We start from the raw sequence: 14,138 nt of genomic DNA, 5'->3' as shown, positions 1-14,138 counted from the left end.
TTTTAAAACAATTTTTATTTCGATTGATATGGATTTCAGCTTCAAGATACAACTGTTCGTTGTTACAGGCTTGTGAGAATATATACTGAATTAATGCTGATGAGTTTACATGCTATCTGTGCATGATGATCGTTTTTGATACTCACACGACTACCGTTTTGAAGAATTTTTTCACGACTTTTCGTTGACAAATCTTTCCGGATTTGATACACACGATATACGCGATCTTCGTTTACAAATCCTACCGACTGCACCAGTTAAAATCACTTCCTTGGAAAGGGAGTTTTTAAAAATTTTTTTATTTTGATTGATATGGATTTCAGCTTCAAGATACAACTGTTCGTTATTACAGGCTTGTGAGAATATATACTGAATTAATGCTGATGAGTTTACATGCTATCTTGCAAGGTTTTATTGTACCCCGTTCTCCGGGTTTTCAAGCCTAAGACACTCGTAATGTTTGAATGCTCCTTATAATGCTGGGTTCAATTAAAATTAATGTTAGAAGCTTTTTGGAAATGAGTCTGAGAAAGCAACAGGTATTTAGGTAATGTTAATTAGGCAGCTTACCTTGAAAAACATTGTTGCCGTTTTTTAATATAGTTTTTTGCAAATTTCTCAGTTTTTAAAAACAATTATTTTTTTTACTAATTTTGCTGCACCTAAAAAATCTACAGGCAACACCTCCAGAGAAATGACGCCAATTTTGAATCATCCTGTATAGTCTTGATCAAAAAGGTTCTAAGGATTGTTTCCAGATTTGCAACCGTTATCAAGATATACGTGAAAATCCAAAATTCAACATAAATGGATTTAGCTCTTTAAAGGTTAAAAATTTCACTTTGCACTGTGGAGAGAAGGATGGATATCAAAATGCCTCATCAAGATGGCTCTTATGGCTCATCCGTCTTTTTCGACCATTTCGAAGATATTACCTGCATTAAATGTTTACATATCCTTATTTCTGTTTATATTTCCTTGCAGGTTAGGAAATCCTAACAGAACCTGTAGAAAAGCTAGTACTCAAGAAGAGTTATCAAAAGAGGCTACCGACCCATACATAGCTTAAACTCTTTCGGAGATGTGGGACATTTTGCTTCAAAATTTTTATATTTTTGCTTATTTCTCTTCACAGGTTAGGAATTTATGATGGAACCTAATAAAAAAGGGAAAACCCCTAGTCCGATCCTGATTTTTTAAATACCAGAATAAAGCTTGTTTTATTGTCATTCAAATTGGCATTCCTATGGAAAATTGCGCTGTTCGCAGCCGTTTCAAATGTGTATCCAACTAAACAAAATCACTAACACTTCGGGGCTCATTTAGGGGCGAGGCTGTGCCCCGATTTAAACGCCCCAAGTTAAGTGTCGATTCCCAGTGGTACCACAGCTATGTCCCAAGTTTGAGGATTTGAATATCTTCAAAAATGAGCTCTAAATCCTGCCTTCAGATTTTGGTAACATACACCCACACGGACACAGGCAGACAACCACACGGACAGACAAAAAAAATTGGAGATAAGATCTATATTGTTGAGGCGGATTCATTTTTTATAAACTGCTGGCTGGGTATTTCGCCTCAAAATTTTTTGTCTCAAAAAATGGCAGAATTTCCTCACGTCTTTTATTACAGATTAATAAATAGTGCTCTTATTTCGCAATAAGAACGAATTATTTATCAAAAAGTAATAAAGAACTATCACCTAGAGGGTAATCCTGCGACACACTTAGGCTCAAGCTGTAATAGAAAATTCCAATTAGTAAAGAAATAAATTAGTAAAAATTACCTTGACATTTCGATAGCTATTTTCTGCTCTCGTTATCAAAAAAACCTAAATCAGCCTAAAAAACAGTATGTCAATAAATTGTGTAACAATAGTAAGATAATACAATATGTAAAAATGGGCTCTGATAATTCCTCTGTGCAAATTTTCAGTTATGTGAAATAAAAATCAAGAGTCGGAAGTGAAGAAATCACTAGCAGATATGAAGAACGGTAAAGCTCCGGATGAAGATGGTATTGTGATTGAGGCAGTCAAGACAGGGGGAGAGATACTACTTGAGGTAATAATAAGTGCCACAATCCGAACTGTCTTCCTTGTTGGTGTAAATCCTGAAGACTGAAGTTTCTTTCTATTACGCACACAAACCTTTTTTATTTGCCTTATTCTAGTATCCTAGAATTGATTTTCAGCTCATTACAAATTTCTTGAAGCTGTTGCTCTCTATTCGCTAATGAAATATAATTTCAGGCTTATTATTTTCCTTTTCAGATTGTCGTATTCGTACTCCTCGGTCTACTACAGGAGTCAAAGCATTAAATTATTACATGCCTGTGGATTTTTTTCGGGTTGGTAAATTGTTTACAATTTGATCACATTTAAAATAAAGAAGCTTTATATGTGACTTTTTTAGTATACGGCAATTGTTCCAAGTTGTAAGGACAGAAGGCTAACGTACCTCGTCTGAAAATGAACAGAACAATCGGATTAATTTTCAGCTGTACAAGATAATATAAATGAAAGGCTGTCTTGAGAATTTGTAGAATTCGAGTTGCACAAGGAACACTCGAAAATTGATCACTTATATTAATATTAAAATGAACCTCTGAAATTGATGAAATTGAACAACGCAAGAGTTTCGGTCCTGTATTTTAATAACAGCTTGTGAACAACCGGTAAGCATCTCTTTAAATGGCAATGATAGCCAATTTAGTGATTAAATTTTGTTATTTAAATTTAAAATAATAAAAAAAATTAAATTAAACAAATAAAAAAAAAAATTTTAATTTAAATTTGTTCAATAATTTTAAGCACACGCGATCGTTTATTAAAACCATACAGGCTGTTCGAAATGAAGCCGCAATATTGTTTGTATTTTTTTGTGCTCATTACGATGATAGAAATATAAAACCAATCAAGCATAAGACTTTAGAGGTACATAAATTAATTCTACACAAAAATATGAGCAAATTTGGCTCAATAAAACCATGTTATTATTCAATTTAATTACAAAAATATAAATTTTTCGCGTTTAAAAAACCATAAAAAATAGTCCAAATCTGGAATGCAAATTGTTTTTGGGCGTTTCATAAAATTAATGTTAATTACAAAAAATGTTCAAAAATACCCCAGCTTGCTGGATACGCGTTTGAACCCTTTTCCCCACACTTCCCGTTGCTCTTAATATCGGAACTGCAGTCAAATTTATAATAAAATATTAGTTTTTTTTTATATTTGCAGTGTTAATGCACCATTTCTCATACTTACCAGGAAATTATGCTTGGTCATTTTCGAGTGCCAGTTGATAGTTGTTTAATACACACTAGATAACACAGTTGTTGGGAAATGAGTAAATATGATCTATTTGTCTCTCCTGCCAACCACATAAGTTAGTCTAGGCTGCGATGTGACAATCAGTTTTTTATTTTAAGTTGTATTTGTTTCTAGTAACTAAGGTAATTGAAAAGAAAAACAAGCAAGACGGGTGTGTGTAGAAATAACGTTCTGAGCAATATACATTTTAATTTTGCCGACAATCGGGTTTTAATTCGTCGGTTGGGTGCATTCATATACTTAAGTCGGTGTTGGGAGTGCCATCTCAGATAGGGACGCGCACGAAGAAAATGATACAAAAATACAGTCCACTTAATCATTCATCGACAACAATAACGATAACACTGAAACGCTTGAATCGTTTGAAAATTTGATTAAACTCAACTAATAAACTTCTGATGTTTAACATATTCTAAAATTTCTTAAATTTCGTATTGTTTCTTCTTTTGAATTGCCTACTTTTTTTGCGATACTTTAAATTATCTGCTACGTTTCCTATTTTGCATTAAAAAGTCACTGAAACTTTGGTGTGGAAACACTGTGTTGCAATACAACAAAAGTTAGGCAGTGAGTGCTGATTATTAAAACGCTAAGCGCTGAAAGTATCCCACAAATCCTAATATTAATTGATTCCGTATTTTTATTATTGTAAGCAGCAAAAAAACCTTAAATTTGCTAACTTAAGTAACAACAAGGTTAAGATAGTGTTGACATAATTTGCATCAACGGGTATAAATGGCAGTTTTATGGTTATTCAAAAGTAAAATATTTTGTTATAGTCTTGTAGAACAAAAGGTAAATAGAAACATTGCAGGAGTGTAACATTGAACCGCTGCACGTTAAACTATCAACCGCTGTTATTTCGATAATAACAAAGTTCATCTTTCCCAAGTTACATCACACCTTTTCGGGTTAAAATACACGTAGTCGAGTCCCTAGTTGAAATGCAAACCATCGTTTGGTGCACTCAGCAATGCTAGTTATTAATTTCCATGCTTCCTCAACTAAATAGATGCCAGCCAAGATACGTTTGTTCTATTCCTTTATATAAGGCTGGGAGGCCTGCGGATATCGCCGGCCATAGCTCAACCAAAATTACATGTTATTTACCAGCACTGCCGAAATATTCGTATGCAAATACCGTTTCTACTTATTACGGATATAACTGGATTATGTTTGGTTACACTGATCGTCTACAGCAGCCTATTTAGAGCACTTGTGTTGGAGTAGGTAATAGAGAAAGACAATTTGCGTAATTGGCAAAACAAAATGTTGAAAAAAGAAACTCAGGTCAGTTAAATAAGTGAAATTCCTATTAATGGCTTTAATCGTTATAAGTGTAGACTTCTATAGGTATCTAATACAAGTTAATATTTTTAGGTGGCAACTTTTCTTTTCAAGACATTGCTGCTGATGCATTTTGAAAATTAGGTCAAATATTATACATATTTATAAATATATATGGAAGTAATTGTTAGTACATCCAGAACCTATATCTTAATTTTTTTTCGAAATGTTTGACTAAAATAAAATTCAGAAAAGAAATAATTTCAATGAAAACTCAAGTTTAAACTAATTTATATGAATTATTCCTACTTAGAAATACACATCGTCTAACAAATTCAGCTATAAACTGAATTGATTCCGGTTTAAATTTATATAGGGTGAGTTTTTTTCGATGACTAGTACAGGGATCTTCGGAACTAGAGCAGTTAGGAAGAAGGTCAAATAGACAAATAATTGTAGTTTTCAATGCTCCGCTCGAAACCAATTTTATTCTTCTAAAATTTGACAGCTGTGAAGAGATATTTGAGAAAAACTTATTTATGGTAAATTTTTAAATTACTCTTGGTTCCGTTGATTTGGCAGGAAAACATTAAATAGCAAACTGGTAGGAAATTGAATTCAAAACAAAATGGCCATTTCTCCAAAGTGACTGTCATTTTTGACATATGACACAAATTTGAGTTTTTTTAAATGCGATGCAACCATACTTGATTATTGCTTTACCGAATAGCCGTTAGCAAGAACATAATTTATTTTAGTTTAGTTATTTTGGAGAAATGTCTTATGCCATGTTGTTTGGAATTTGATTTCCTACAGAGTTTCTATTTGACGTTTTCCTGTCAAATTAATATCAACAGAACTAGAAGCAATTTAAAAATTTTCTGTCAATAGGTTTTTACTAAATATCTCTCGACAGCTGTCAAATTTTACATAAATAAAATAGGTATCGAGTAGAGCATTCAAAACCACAACTTTTTGTCCATTTAACCTAATTCGTAACTGCTCTATTTCCGAAGATTCCTGTAGTAGCCATCGAAAAAAACTCGCCCTTCTGAAACAAAATAAAATATAAAAAAAACATTTTTTTAATGCAATAACTACTATTTAGAGATATTGTGTGCGCTTGCAACCTTTAAACCCCAAAAAAAATATCAAAACACACACACAGTCCGAACACAACACAATAGCTATGGTGCTGTCGAACAACTCTGCACGGGCAAAGGGCAGAGTTTGACGAAGGAGCGTCGCACAACGCCATGCTGTGTGAGAACGGATGCTACCATCGCATATCCGTCACTGCCTGGAGGGAGCTCCACTACTCGACCCAGCTTCCAGTGGAGAGGTGGTTGGCGATCCTCCTTGAGCAAAACCAGAGTGCCCTGTTCGAGGTCCGAGTAATGAGAGCGCCACTTGGTACGTTGCTGCATCTCAGACACATATTCCTTGCTCCAACGTTTCCATATGCGCTGGTGAAACCACTGAACGCGCTGGTATCTCGACAGACGAGAACCGGAAATGTGGGTCACATCAGGATCTGGTAGCGACGTTAGCAGTCTTCCAATCAGGAAGTGAGCTGGGGTCAAAGGCTGCAGATCGTTCGGGTCACAGGAAAGACGGGCAAGAGGACGGGAATTCAAAGTCGCCTCCACTTGATACAACAATGTGCAAAACTATTCGTAGGTCAAAATTGACGTGCCCAATCCACGCTTCTTATGACGCTTGACAGATTTCACACCAGCCTCCCAAAATCCACCAAAGTGAGGGCTATACGCGGGATTAAAATGCCATGTAATTCCGTCATCAGCAGTGGCCTTGCTAACACGGGAACCATGCTTTTTGCCGTTGTCGGAGAAAACCTGAGCAGGTTTTCCGCGGCGCGCAACAAATGTACGAAAAGCCAGCAGAAACGTTTCCATGGACAAGTCAGTCACAAGCTCGAGTGCCTTTATTGCAAAGCATATGAATAAGCATAAATAAGCTTTGGAAACCTTGCCACCTCGACCCTTATGGGTTTGTATTTTAAAGGGGCCCGCATAATCAACCCCGGCATTATAAAATGGGGGAGAGGGTGTGACGCGAGATGCAGGTAAGTTGCCCATGATGGGGCTAGGAAATTTTGGGGATAATCTAGAACAGCGCACACAAGAACGAACTGTCTTCCTTACAAGGTTTCTGCCAGATATTATCCAAAATTGTTCTCTCAGAGACGATAGAAGCAATTGAGGACCGGCATGCAATAGTCTGAGGTGCTCGTCTCTTGCTATTAGACCAAGAGTTTTGGTATGTTCATTGGATCCAAATTGAAGTATTCCAGGATGAATATCGCAAGCTGGAATATTTCTGAGCACATTGGAATCATTCGAGACCCACTTTTGAAGCTTAAAACCATCTGTTTTAAGAACATTAGAAAGCTCACTGCATATTAGTTGCCATTAAAATAAATCGTCAGATCCCGTCAGAAGATCATCAACATAGATATCGTCTTTAATAATTGTAGAGATTTCAGGAGAAGAAGCTTCAGAATCTATTCCCAGCTGCCTTAGCGAACGAATAGCTAGAAACGATGTTGAAGCGGTGCCATAAGTTACTGTGTTCAGATTATAACACTTCTACGGATCAGTAGGAGTTGCTCGCTATAACACGCGTTGCAAAGCTCTCTGCGAGGGGTTGATCAGAACCTGCCGATACATTTTTTAAATGTCAGCGGATACAGCATAACGATGACTTCGAAACCGAATTAATATTGAAAATAAATCTTGTTGTATTACTGGACCAACCATTTGCAGACTATTTAGAGAATGCCCTGTCGTGGATGGCATGGAACCGTTGAAAACAACTCGAAGTTTTGTCGTGAGACTGTCCTCCTTTAAAAGTCCGTGATGTGGAAGATAAAAGGAAACTTCAGAAGGATGAGGAACAATTTCAGTCATATGTTCCAACTCTTTCTACTCCTTCATGAAGCGAGAATATTGCTCGTACAACCTTGGATTTAATTGAAGCCGCCTTTCGAGAGAAATAAATCGCTTCGCGGCAATTTTGTAGGAATCACCGAGTAGCTCGACAGGAGCTTTGAAGGGTATAGATACGGCAAATCTACCGTAGGAATTTCTTTTGGTGTTCTGCAGATAATGAGATTCGCATGTTTTCTCCTCCGAAGAGAGCGCCTTGCTCGAAGGATAATGTTTAAGTTCCCAGAATTTATTCAGCTGATCAGGCAGTTCTTCAGTGCAGCTTAAATGATACTGAACTCGGGAATCCTGTTGGTACCCAACAGAACCTGAAACCACCCAACCAAAACGGTTTTTTTGAAGAACAGGCAGATTTGAACCAAGACTAACCTGCCGGATGCACAGAATGTTAAAGAAAGTTGAAGCCCCGAGCAGAAGATCAATGTCATAGGGCTCCCCAAAGGAAGGGTCTGGTAACCTTATGTTATCGGGAATCTTAAAATGCTTCAAATCAACACGAATGCCTGGAAAACTAGCTGTGATTTCATCGAGGACAAGACAAGAAAGCTGAAGCTTGAAGGGCGATTGATCAGCGTGTATTTCAACGTCACACTTGGAATGAACTAGAGAAGATGCTTGGGCTAGACCAGAAATGGATGCATTGATCGACTGAACTGGCAATTTCAATTTTTTGCATAAACTGGACTTGATGAAATTAGATTGAGATCCAAAATCCAACAGTATTCTAATTTCATAAAGCTTTCCAGTAGAATCCATTATTTGCCCTATAGCCGTAGGCAAGAGAACTTGAGTGGTGTTAGAGGAAAATGCAGATATGATTCTAGACCGATCAGGAATTTCTGCATGTGAGAGAGCAGGTACTTGCTCAACTGATGGTTCGTTTCTAGCTAGTTTGTGAAAGCGATCACATTTGGACAAGTAATGAGGCTGTTTACATAGAGCACAAATCGGACCACTGGAAACAAATGATTTGGAGCACATTTTTCTTTTGTCTAAACAGGGTTTCGATTGTTTCGATTCTAAAGACTGCAGCAAATTTGCCGAATTTTTAATTAATTCTTTAAACTGATTTAAAGAGGGGATATGCGTTTCCAAAATGTTTTTGAATGTTTCCCACTCACGAAATGTTGTAGTCTAGCTTATTTGAAACGATATGAATTAAAATAGCGTCCAGAAGCTCAGCTTCTGTAGCTAGCGATTTGAGCGCTGAAACATGCTTTAAGAGGCTGTGGTTGATTTTCCTTAGTTTGAATGCTGATTCCTTGGTTGAAGTTTCGAGATCAAGAATTGATTTAACGTGATTATGCACCAGCATTTGCGGATTATTATACCTCTCACATATTGAGTTGAAGGCAATGATATAATTGCTGCTGGTGAATTCCAGACATTTGATAACTTCTGCTGCTTCGCCGAAAAGTGAAGCTTTCAGATAATGCAGCTTTCGGATGTTGGTGATTTCATGATTTTCATGAATTAAATTTGAAAATGTCTCTCGAAACTCCATCCAGTTATCAATCTCCCCGTGGAATTTTGGCAAGTTGATTGTGGGCAACCGAATAAATGAATTGCTGTTGCTATTCGAATGCACTGATTGTGCTCGTGGGGCAGAACTTGATTCCGAAAGAGCTCCAAGTTCATTCTTTAAAACCTCCGCCCGTGAAATAGCTTCGAAATATTGCTTCTCGAAACAGTCAAATTGCTCATTATCATCGTTCAAGTCCTTGCCGACTTCGATGATTTGAAAATGCAGTTATTTCAGTGCAGTGTCAAATTGTGCTTGCAATTGCGTAGATTGAATGGGACTAACTATCCACTCGGGATTTTGATGAGATTCTTCGATTTTTGTCAGAAACGAAATAAAACGGTTTAATTTTCCCTTAATAACGCCCCGTTTGCGACTGAGATTATCCATGGCCACGTGGAGTTACTAACGCGAAAACGAACGCTACCAAAACGAAATAAACTTTCAAAACGCTTTTTAGTCGTGAACGGGACAGATTCCGAATAAAGCAATTTATCGATCAAATAATAAAATACAGAATGGATGCTTCAGATATAAAATGATAAAGATAATTCTTAGGACCACGTGTTAGACTTCAATCTGAATATACACGTGACACGCTGAGTTTGCAACTGCCGCAAGGAAAGCGGATTTTAAGTAATAAGGAAATAATAAAGAAGGATTGACTCACTCTGATGCTTCGATGAAACTGGAATGATTCGGCTAGACGCACTTCAATGCACGTTTGAATCCGGCTCGAAGGACCAAAATGTGCGCGCTTGCAACCTATAAACCCCAAAAAATGTGGTCGGTTGTCGCTTACGCTAAATCGTTCGAAATGGAGTGGACTGTATGAACTGAAATACTTGTAAGCTTCTTTTTGGGGTTGTAATAAAACGTTGCAAATGCTCCGAAAATAGACTTTATTGCACGAGAACGTGCGAATGAATGCAATTTGAGTGCTTCAGGTTTCAGATCCGCCAGAACGGCAATGGTTAAGGACCGTCTGACGGATTTACAAAATAACACCTGAACCACGTAACAAAGGCGTTCAGATAAGGATAGGCGCAAACAGATATACACCAACAAATTTATTTTGTAATCATCTATTTAACTAACATCTAATTTTAATAAAAAATAATAACAATATAAATAATTTTCATTTCAAATCGCATGTCTCACAAAACACGAAGCGATCGGCGTTCCAGGAATACTTGTTATTGCACAGGATTCATCCTATTTACTCTCTAAGGCAAAATGGTTCAGGACTTAACAACAATTCCTTGATGCTGATTTTGAACAATTTCGTACTTACTACATATTTATATCAATGCGTAAACGATTAAATAATTTTATGCACATATACCTCGTGTTAGTTTTGTGGTTAGAGTTAATCGATGACATTGATAATTAACATTAACAGTTCTAGTGCCATAGTCAAGTGTCGGGCTAAACTCAAATAAATACCTGTCATTGAAACAACTCTATACATTTAAAGACGTATAGAGACCTAAAATTACATATGGCATTCATAAACCGCCAAAATCTCTCAATGTAATCCATTTTTCCGACAATTCTTAGGGCACGCTGATGTATTACAAGTAAATTTTCCACGTGACTTGTGGCACTTTAAATGATAATTTCATATTGTAAAATACGCATGGTAAATTATTTATAAACTTCTACGATTCAAATCGCTTCCAACGACTAAAATTCCATAAAAAAGCTATAATTATATGTATTCTCTTATTTATTGCTTCTGAATCAAAACCATGTAACCAACAATGCAACAGTTATATTTACAGACTTGCAATTAAGATTTTATCCATTCTTGTATATTTTCCGCTCGCAGATCCAAGTTATTTAGTACAGGCTCAATAAATTTTATGGTCTCCACATTTTGCAAACGAGAGTCCCGGATTTCGTACAAGAGACGGACAACGACAGAACAACCTAAATTTTGTTATACAAATAAATATTTTAAAACTGTTAACACACCTAATTGAAGTTTATTTTTCTTACATTTTATATCCATTATTCTTGCATAACATGTCATTAATATTTTCCTCAAAACCCCGTTGATCTCTCGAAGGCAATAACTTCCTTCCCACTCCCACTGCAACCTCATCCAATATAATGCTATCTAATGTCGAATAAAACCAAACCCATATTAATGCAGATAAACTTTGTTCGATAGAAATACAATTTTGCGAGCCTATAAATATGGATCGGTGCTTATCTTTGGCAAACAGCCTAAATAAACCAAAAACGTAATTTTCTTATCGACAGTCGATTCATAAATCATTTTACAGAAAAAATGGGAACAATGGCGTATCAACTTAAATAATAGGGGCTAGTACATAAGGGATATCTACTTAACGTAAGTGGAGCGAATAGAGTAAATATAGGGTTATTATGAAACATTTTTCTTATTGAGAGCGCTTGATAGAATTTGCAATAAAATACCTAGAAGCTAGCACTTTCTCTAACAACTATTTAGTCCCTCTATTATCTTACCAAACATCATAATTGTCTCTCGTTAGTAAATATAGGTTAAAATTTTTAGAAATTCTACGAACAAGGAGTTTCGGCAACATTGTTTTCAAGTTTTCGTTCAATTAATGTAAAATCTTTGTGTCCATCAAGATGTGTTATATCCAAATAGTTAACAAACATTTTACTTGGTTGTTATATCTTAGTTTGCTTTCCGTTCCTTAGGATGTAAGCATCGTTAAATCAGCTTGCGTCAAGACAGCGTGCGTTTCGAAATGATTTGGAAATGAAAAAAATGAAAAGGCACGAGATTTTACCGAACCGCTAATTGCATTGACTACGATTCGTTGATTTGGCACTAACAAGCTTTAACCAATACTGAAAATTTCAATTGGAATTTTATGGCGTTGTTGACTGCAATAAAACTATTATAAATTAAGTTAAACTTTTTCGCCAGTCTCTAAAATTCCTAGAAATCCCTAAGTTTGAATTATAATTGCATTTGAACCGGGGAAAACTATAGCAAAATATTTATTTAAAATTACAAAAATTATTAACGTAGTTAAATGGCAATAACATGACCTAAGGTAAATTTTTGCTGCAGTTGCTGCGGCTTTTAGTTGGAATGATACGAAATTTTCGAAGGTGGGATGTTTTAAAGGGAAAAGCGTAGTTGAGTAAAACAGTTTGAGAACTATATTGACAAAGCTGGACAAAATTAGCATTCAGTGCGATTTTCACGAATATTTCAGGGATTTCTCACAGCTTTTAGTTTGAATGATACGAAATTTCCAAAGGTGCGATTTTTTTAAAGAAAAAGCGCAGCAGAAATGAGAACTCAGCACGATTTTCAGGAATATTTCAGGGATTTTAAACTCAGACATCATATATGTATGGCGTAAATTTCGCGTTGTTGCATGCCTTGTAGTGTAGAAGAGACGATTTTTAAAAAGATTGGGCGCAGTGGAAAAAAATTACGTTTTGATCCTGATGTTTACAAAGATGTAAAAAATCAGGATTTCGGGTGAATTTCATGAAACCTTCCTCACCATTAGCGTCTCCTTTCAAATGAATCCCTCCTGATCAAAAGAATGCTGTGATATTCTTTGTACCAAAAGACGATGATCTGACGGAGATCGTCGCAGATCAACCAGTAAAGCTTCATTCAACATTTTAATTCTTGTGTTATTCCATTTTGTAACGGGGCGACATAATTAAAATATTTCAGAAAACTAAAATCGATAAGATTTGAGGAGTATCTTCATTTATAGCACATTTTTCAAAAAAATTACTATGCGCTATATATTGCCTTTGAAAAAGTTTATTGCTTATTATAAAGTTTATTAAGCAGAAAAATGAAGCAGACGCGCTCGACATTACCAGTTGACATCTAACATTAACGTAGAAATCAAGGGTTGTCCATTTTTTGTGCACACTGTATATTCCAAGCAGTTTTAGCTTTTCCATGAAAGATGATGTGTTTTTTCGCGCATGTATGTTTGTCAAGAAAGTTAGCAGAAGAGACGATTAAGCGATCTAAATCGCTGAGTAAACCGTAACCCTCGATACGAAATGCCGTACTCGAAACAATATGCATCAAAAGAATAGATATACTACTAAACTTTTAAGTTTAATTTAATATTTGGATATAATGGTGTAGTTCTAAGAATTCACGTTAACATATTAAATTTATTTATGAACCTTTTATTTAAATTCCAAATTTTTCTCTTCAAATATGTGGGTCGTTTTAAATAACATATGATATTGGTTGGTGACTAATCGAAATTTTTGAAGTTCAAAATTTAGGGCTTTGTTTCAGCTTTAAATAATTTAAATTGAAGAATTTATTTTAAACTTTTCATCGTTGCCATATAACGTTTTGGGTTAAAATTGTAACTGCATTTATATGATATAGTGCAAAATGTTAATCATTGGCAAAAGGCAAAATGTAATCTAAGTTTTTCTATTACCAGCCAGTAGCAAAAAAGCAAAACACCATAAGTCTGTTTTGCAATAAAAGAAAATACACACGGACCATTACGGGATTTGTTCTCTATGGACCATTACTTTTCCGAACCGTGCCAGCAACAAATTTTAAGCGCTTTGAGAATTCCGAACTTATTCTTTCTGTGGTTTTAATAGCGGCAATATTTGCGCTGGCCGCCAAATCGAGTGCTACTTCAATGTTATCAACAATAGCTGGAAAAGGAGGGTAATCCGAAAAACAAAAGCTCAATTTAGAAAATTATAATCTAGTGGATTAGGGATGTAAACATTTTAGTAAACAGAAAAAATTCGCGCAGAAGCTGTAAGCTATAAAAAGTCAAATTTGCCGTTTATATACAGAGAAAGGGCCAAACTATAGTAGAATTTTAACACTAAACTGCGGCAGATTTTCTGATTGTAACCCACACTTGAAGCCTGGGCTAAACATGACTTGCTGGTGCCCTCCAGGGCCATAGCTTAATGACGCGTTTTTACTTGATACGTATTATTTCCTATTATTCTTATTATTATTCTTTATATTGCATTGCATTGCATAAATAGCAAGATA

This window comes from Dendroctonus ponderosae, unplaced genomic scaffold, assembly GCF_020466585.1.
Source record: "Dendroctonus ponderosae isolate FM_Combo_2020 unplaced genomic scaffold, Dpon_F_20191213v2 Dpon_F_20191213_1, whole genome shotgun sequence".
Taxonomy (NCBI): domain Eukaryota; kingdom Metazoa; phylum Arthropoda; class Insecta; order Coleoptera; family Curculionidae; genus Dendroctonus; species Dendroctonus ponderosae.
This window is presented reverse-complemented; position numbering follows the sequence as displayed.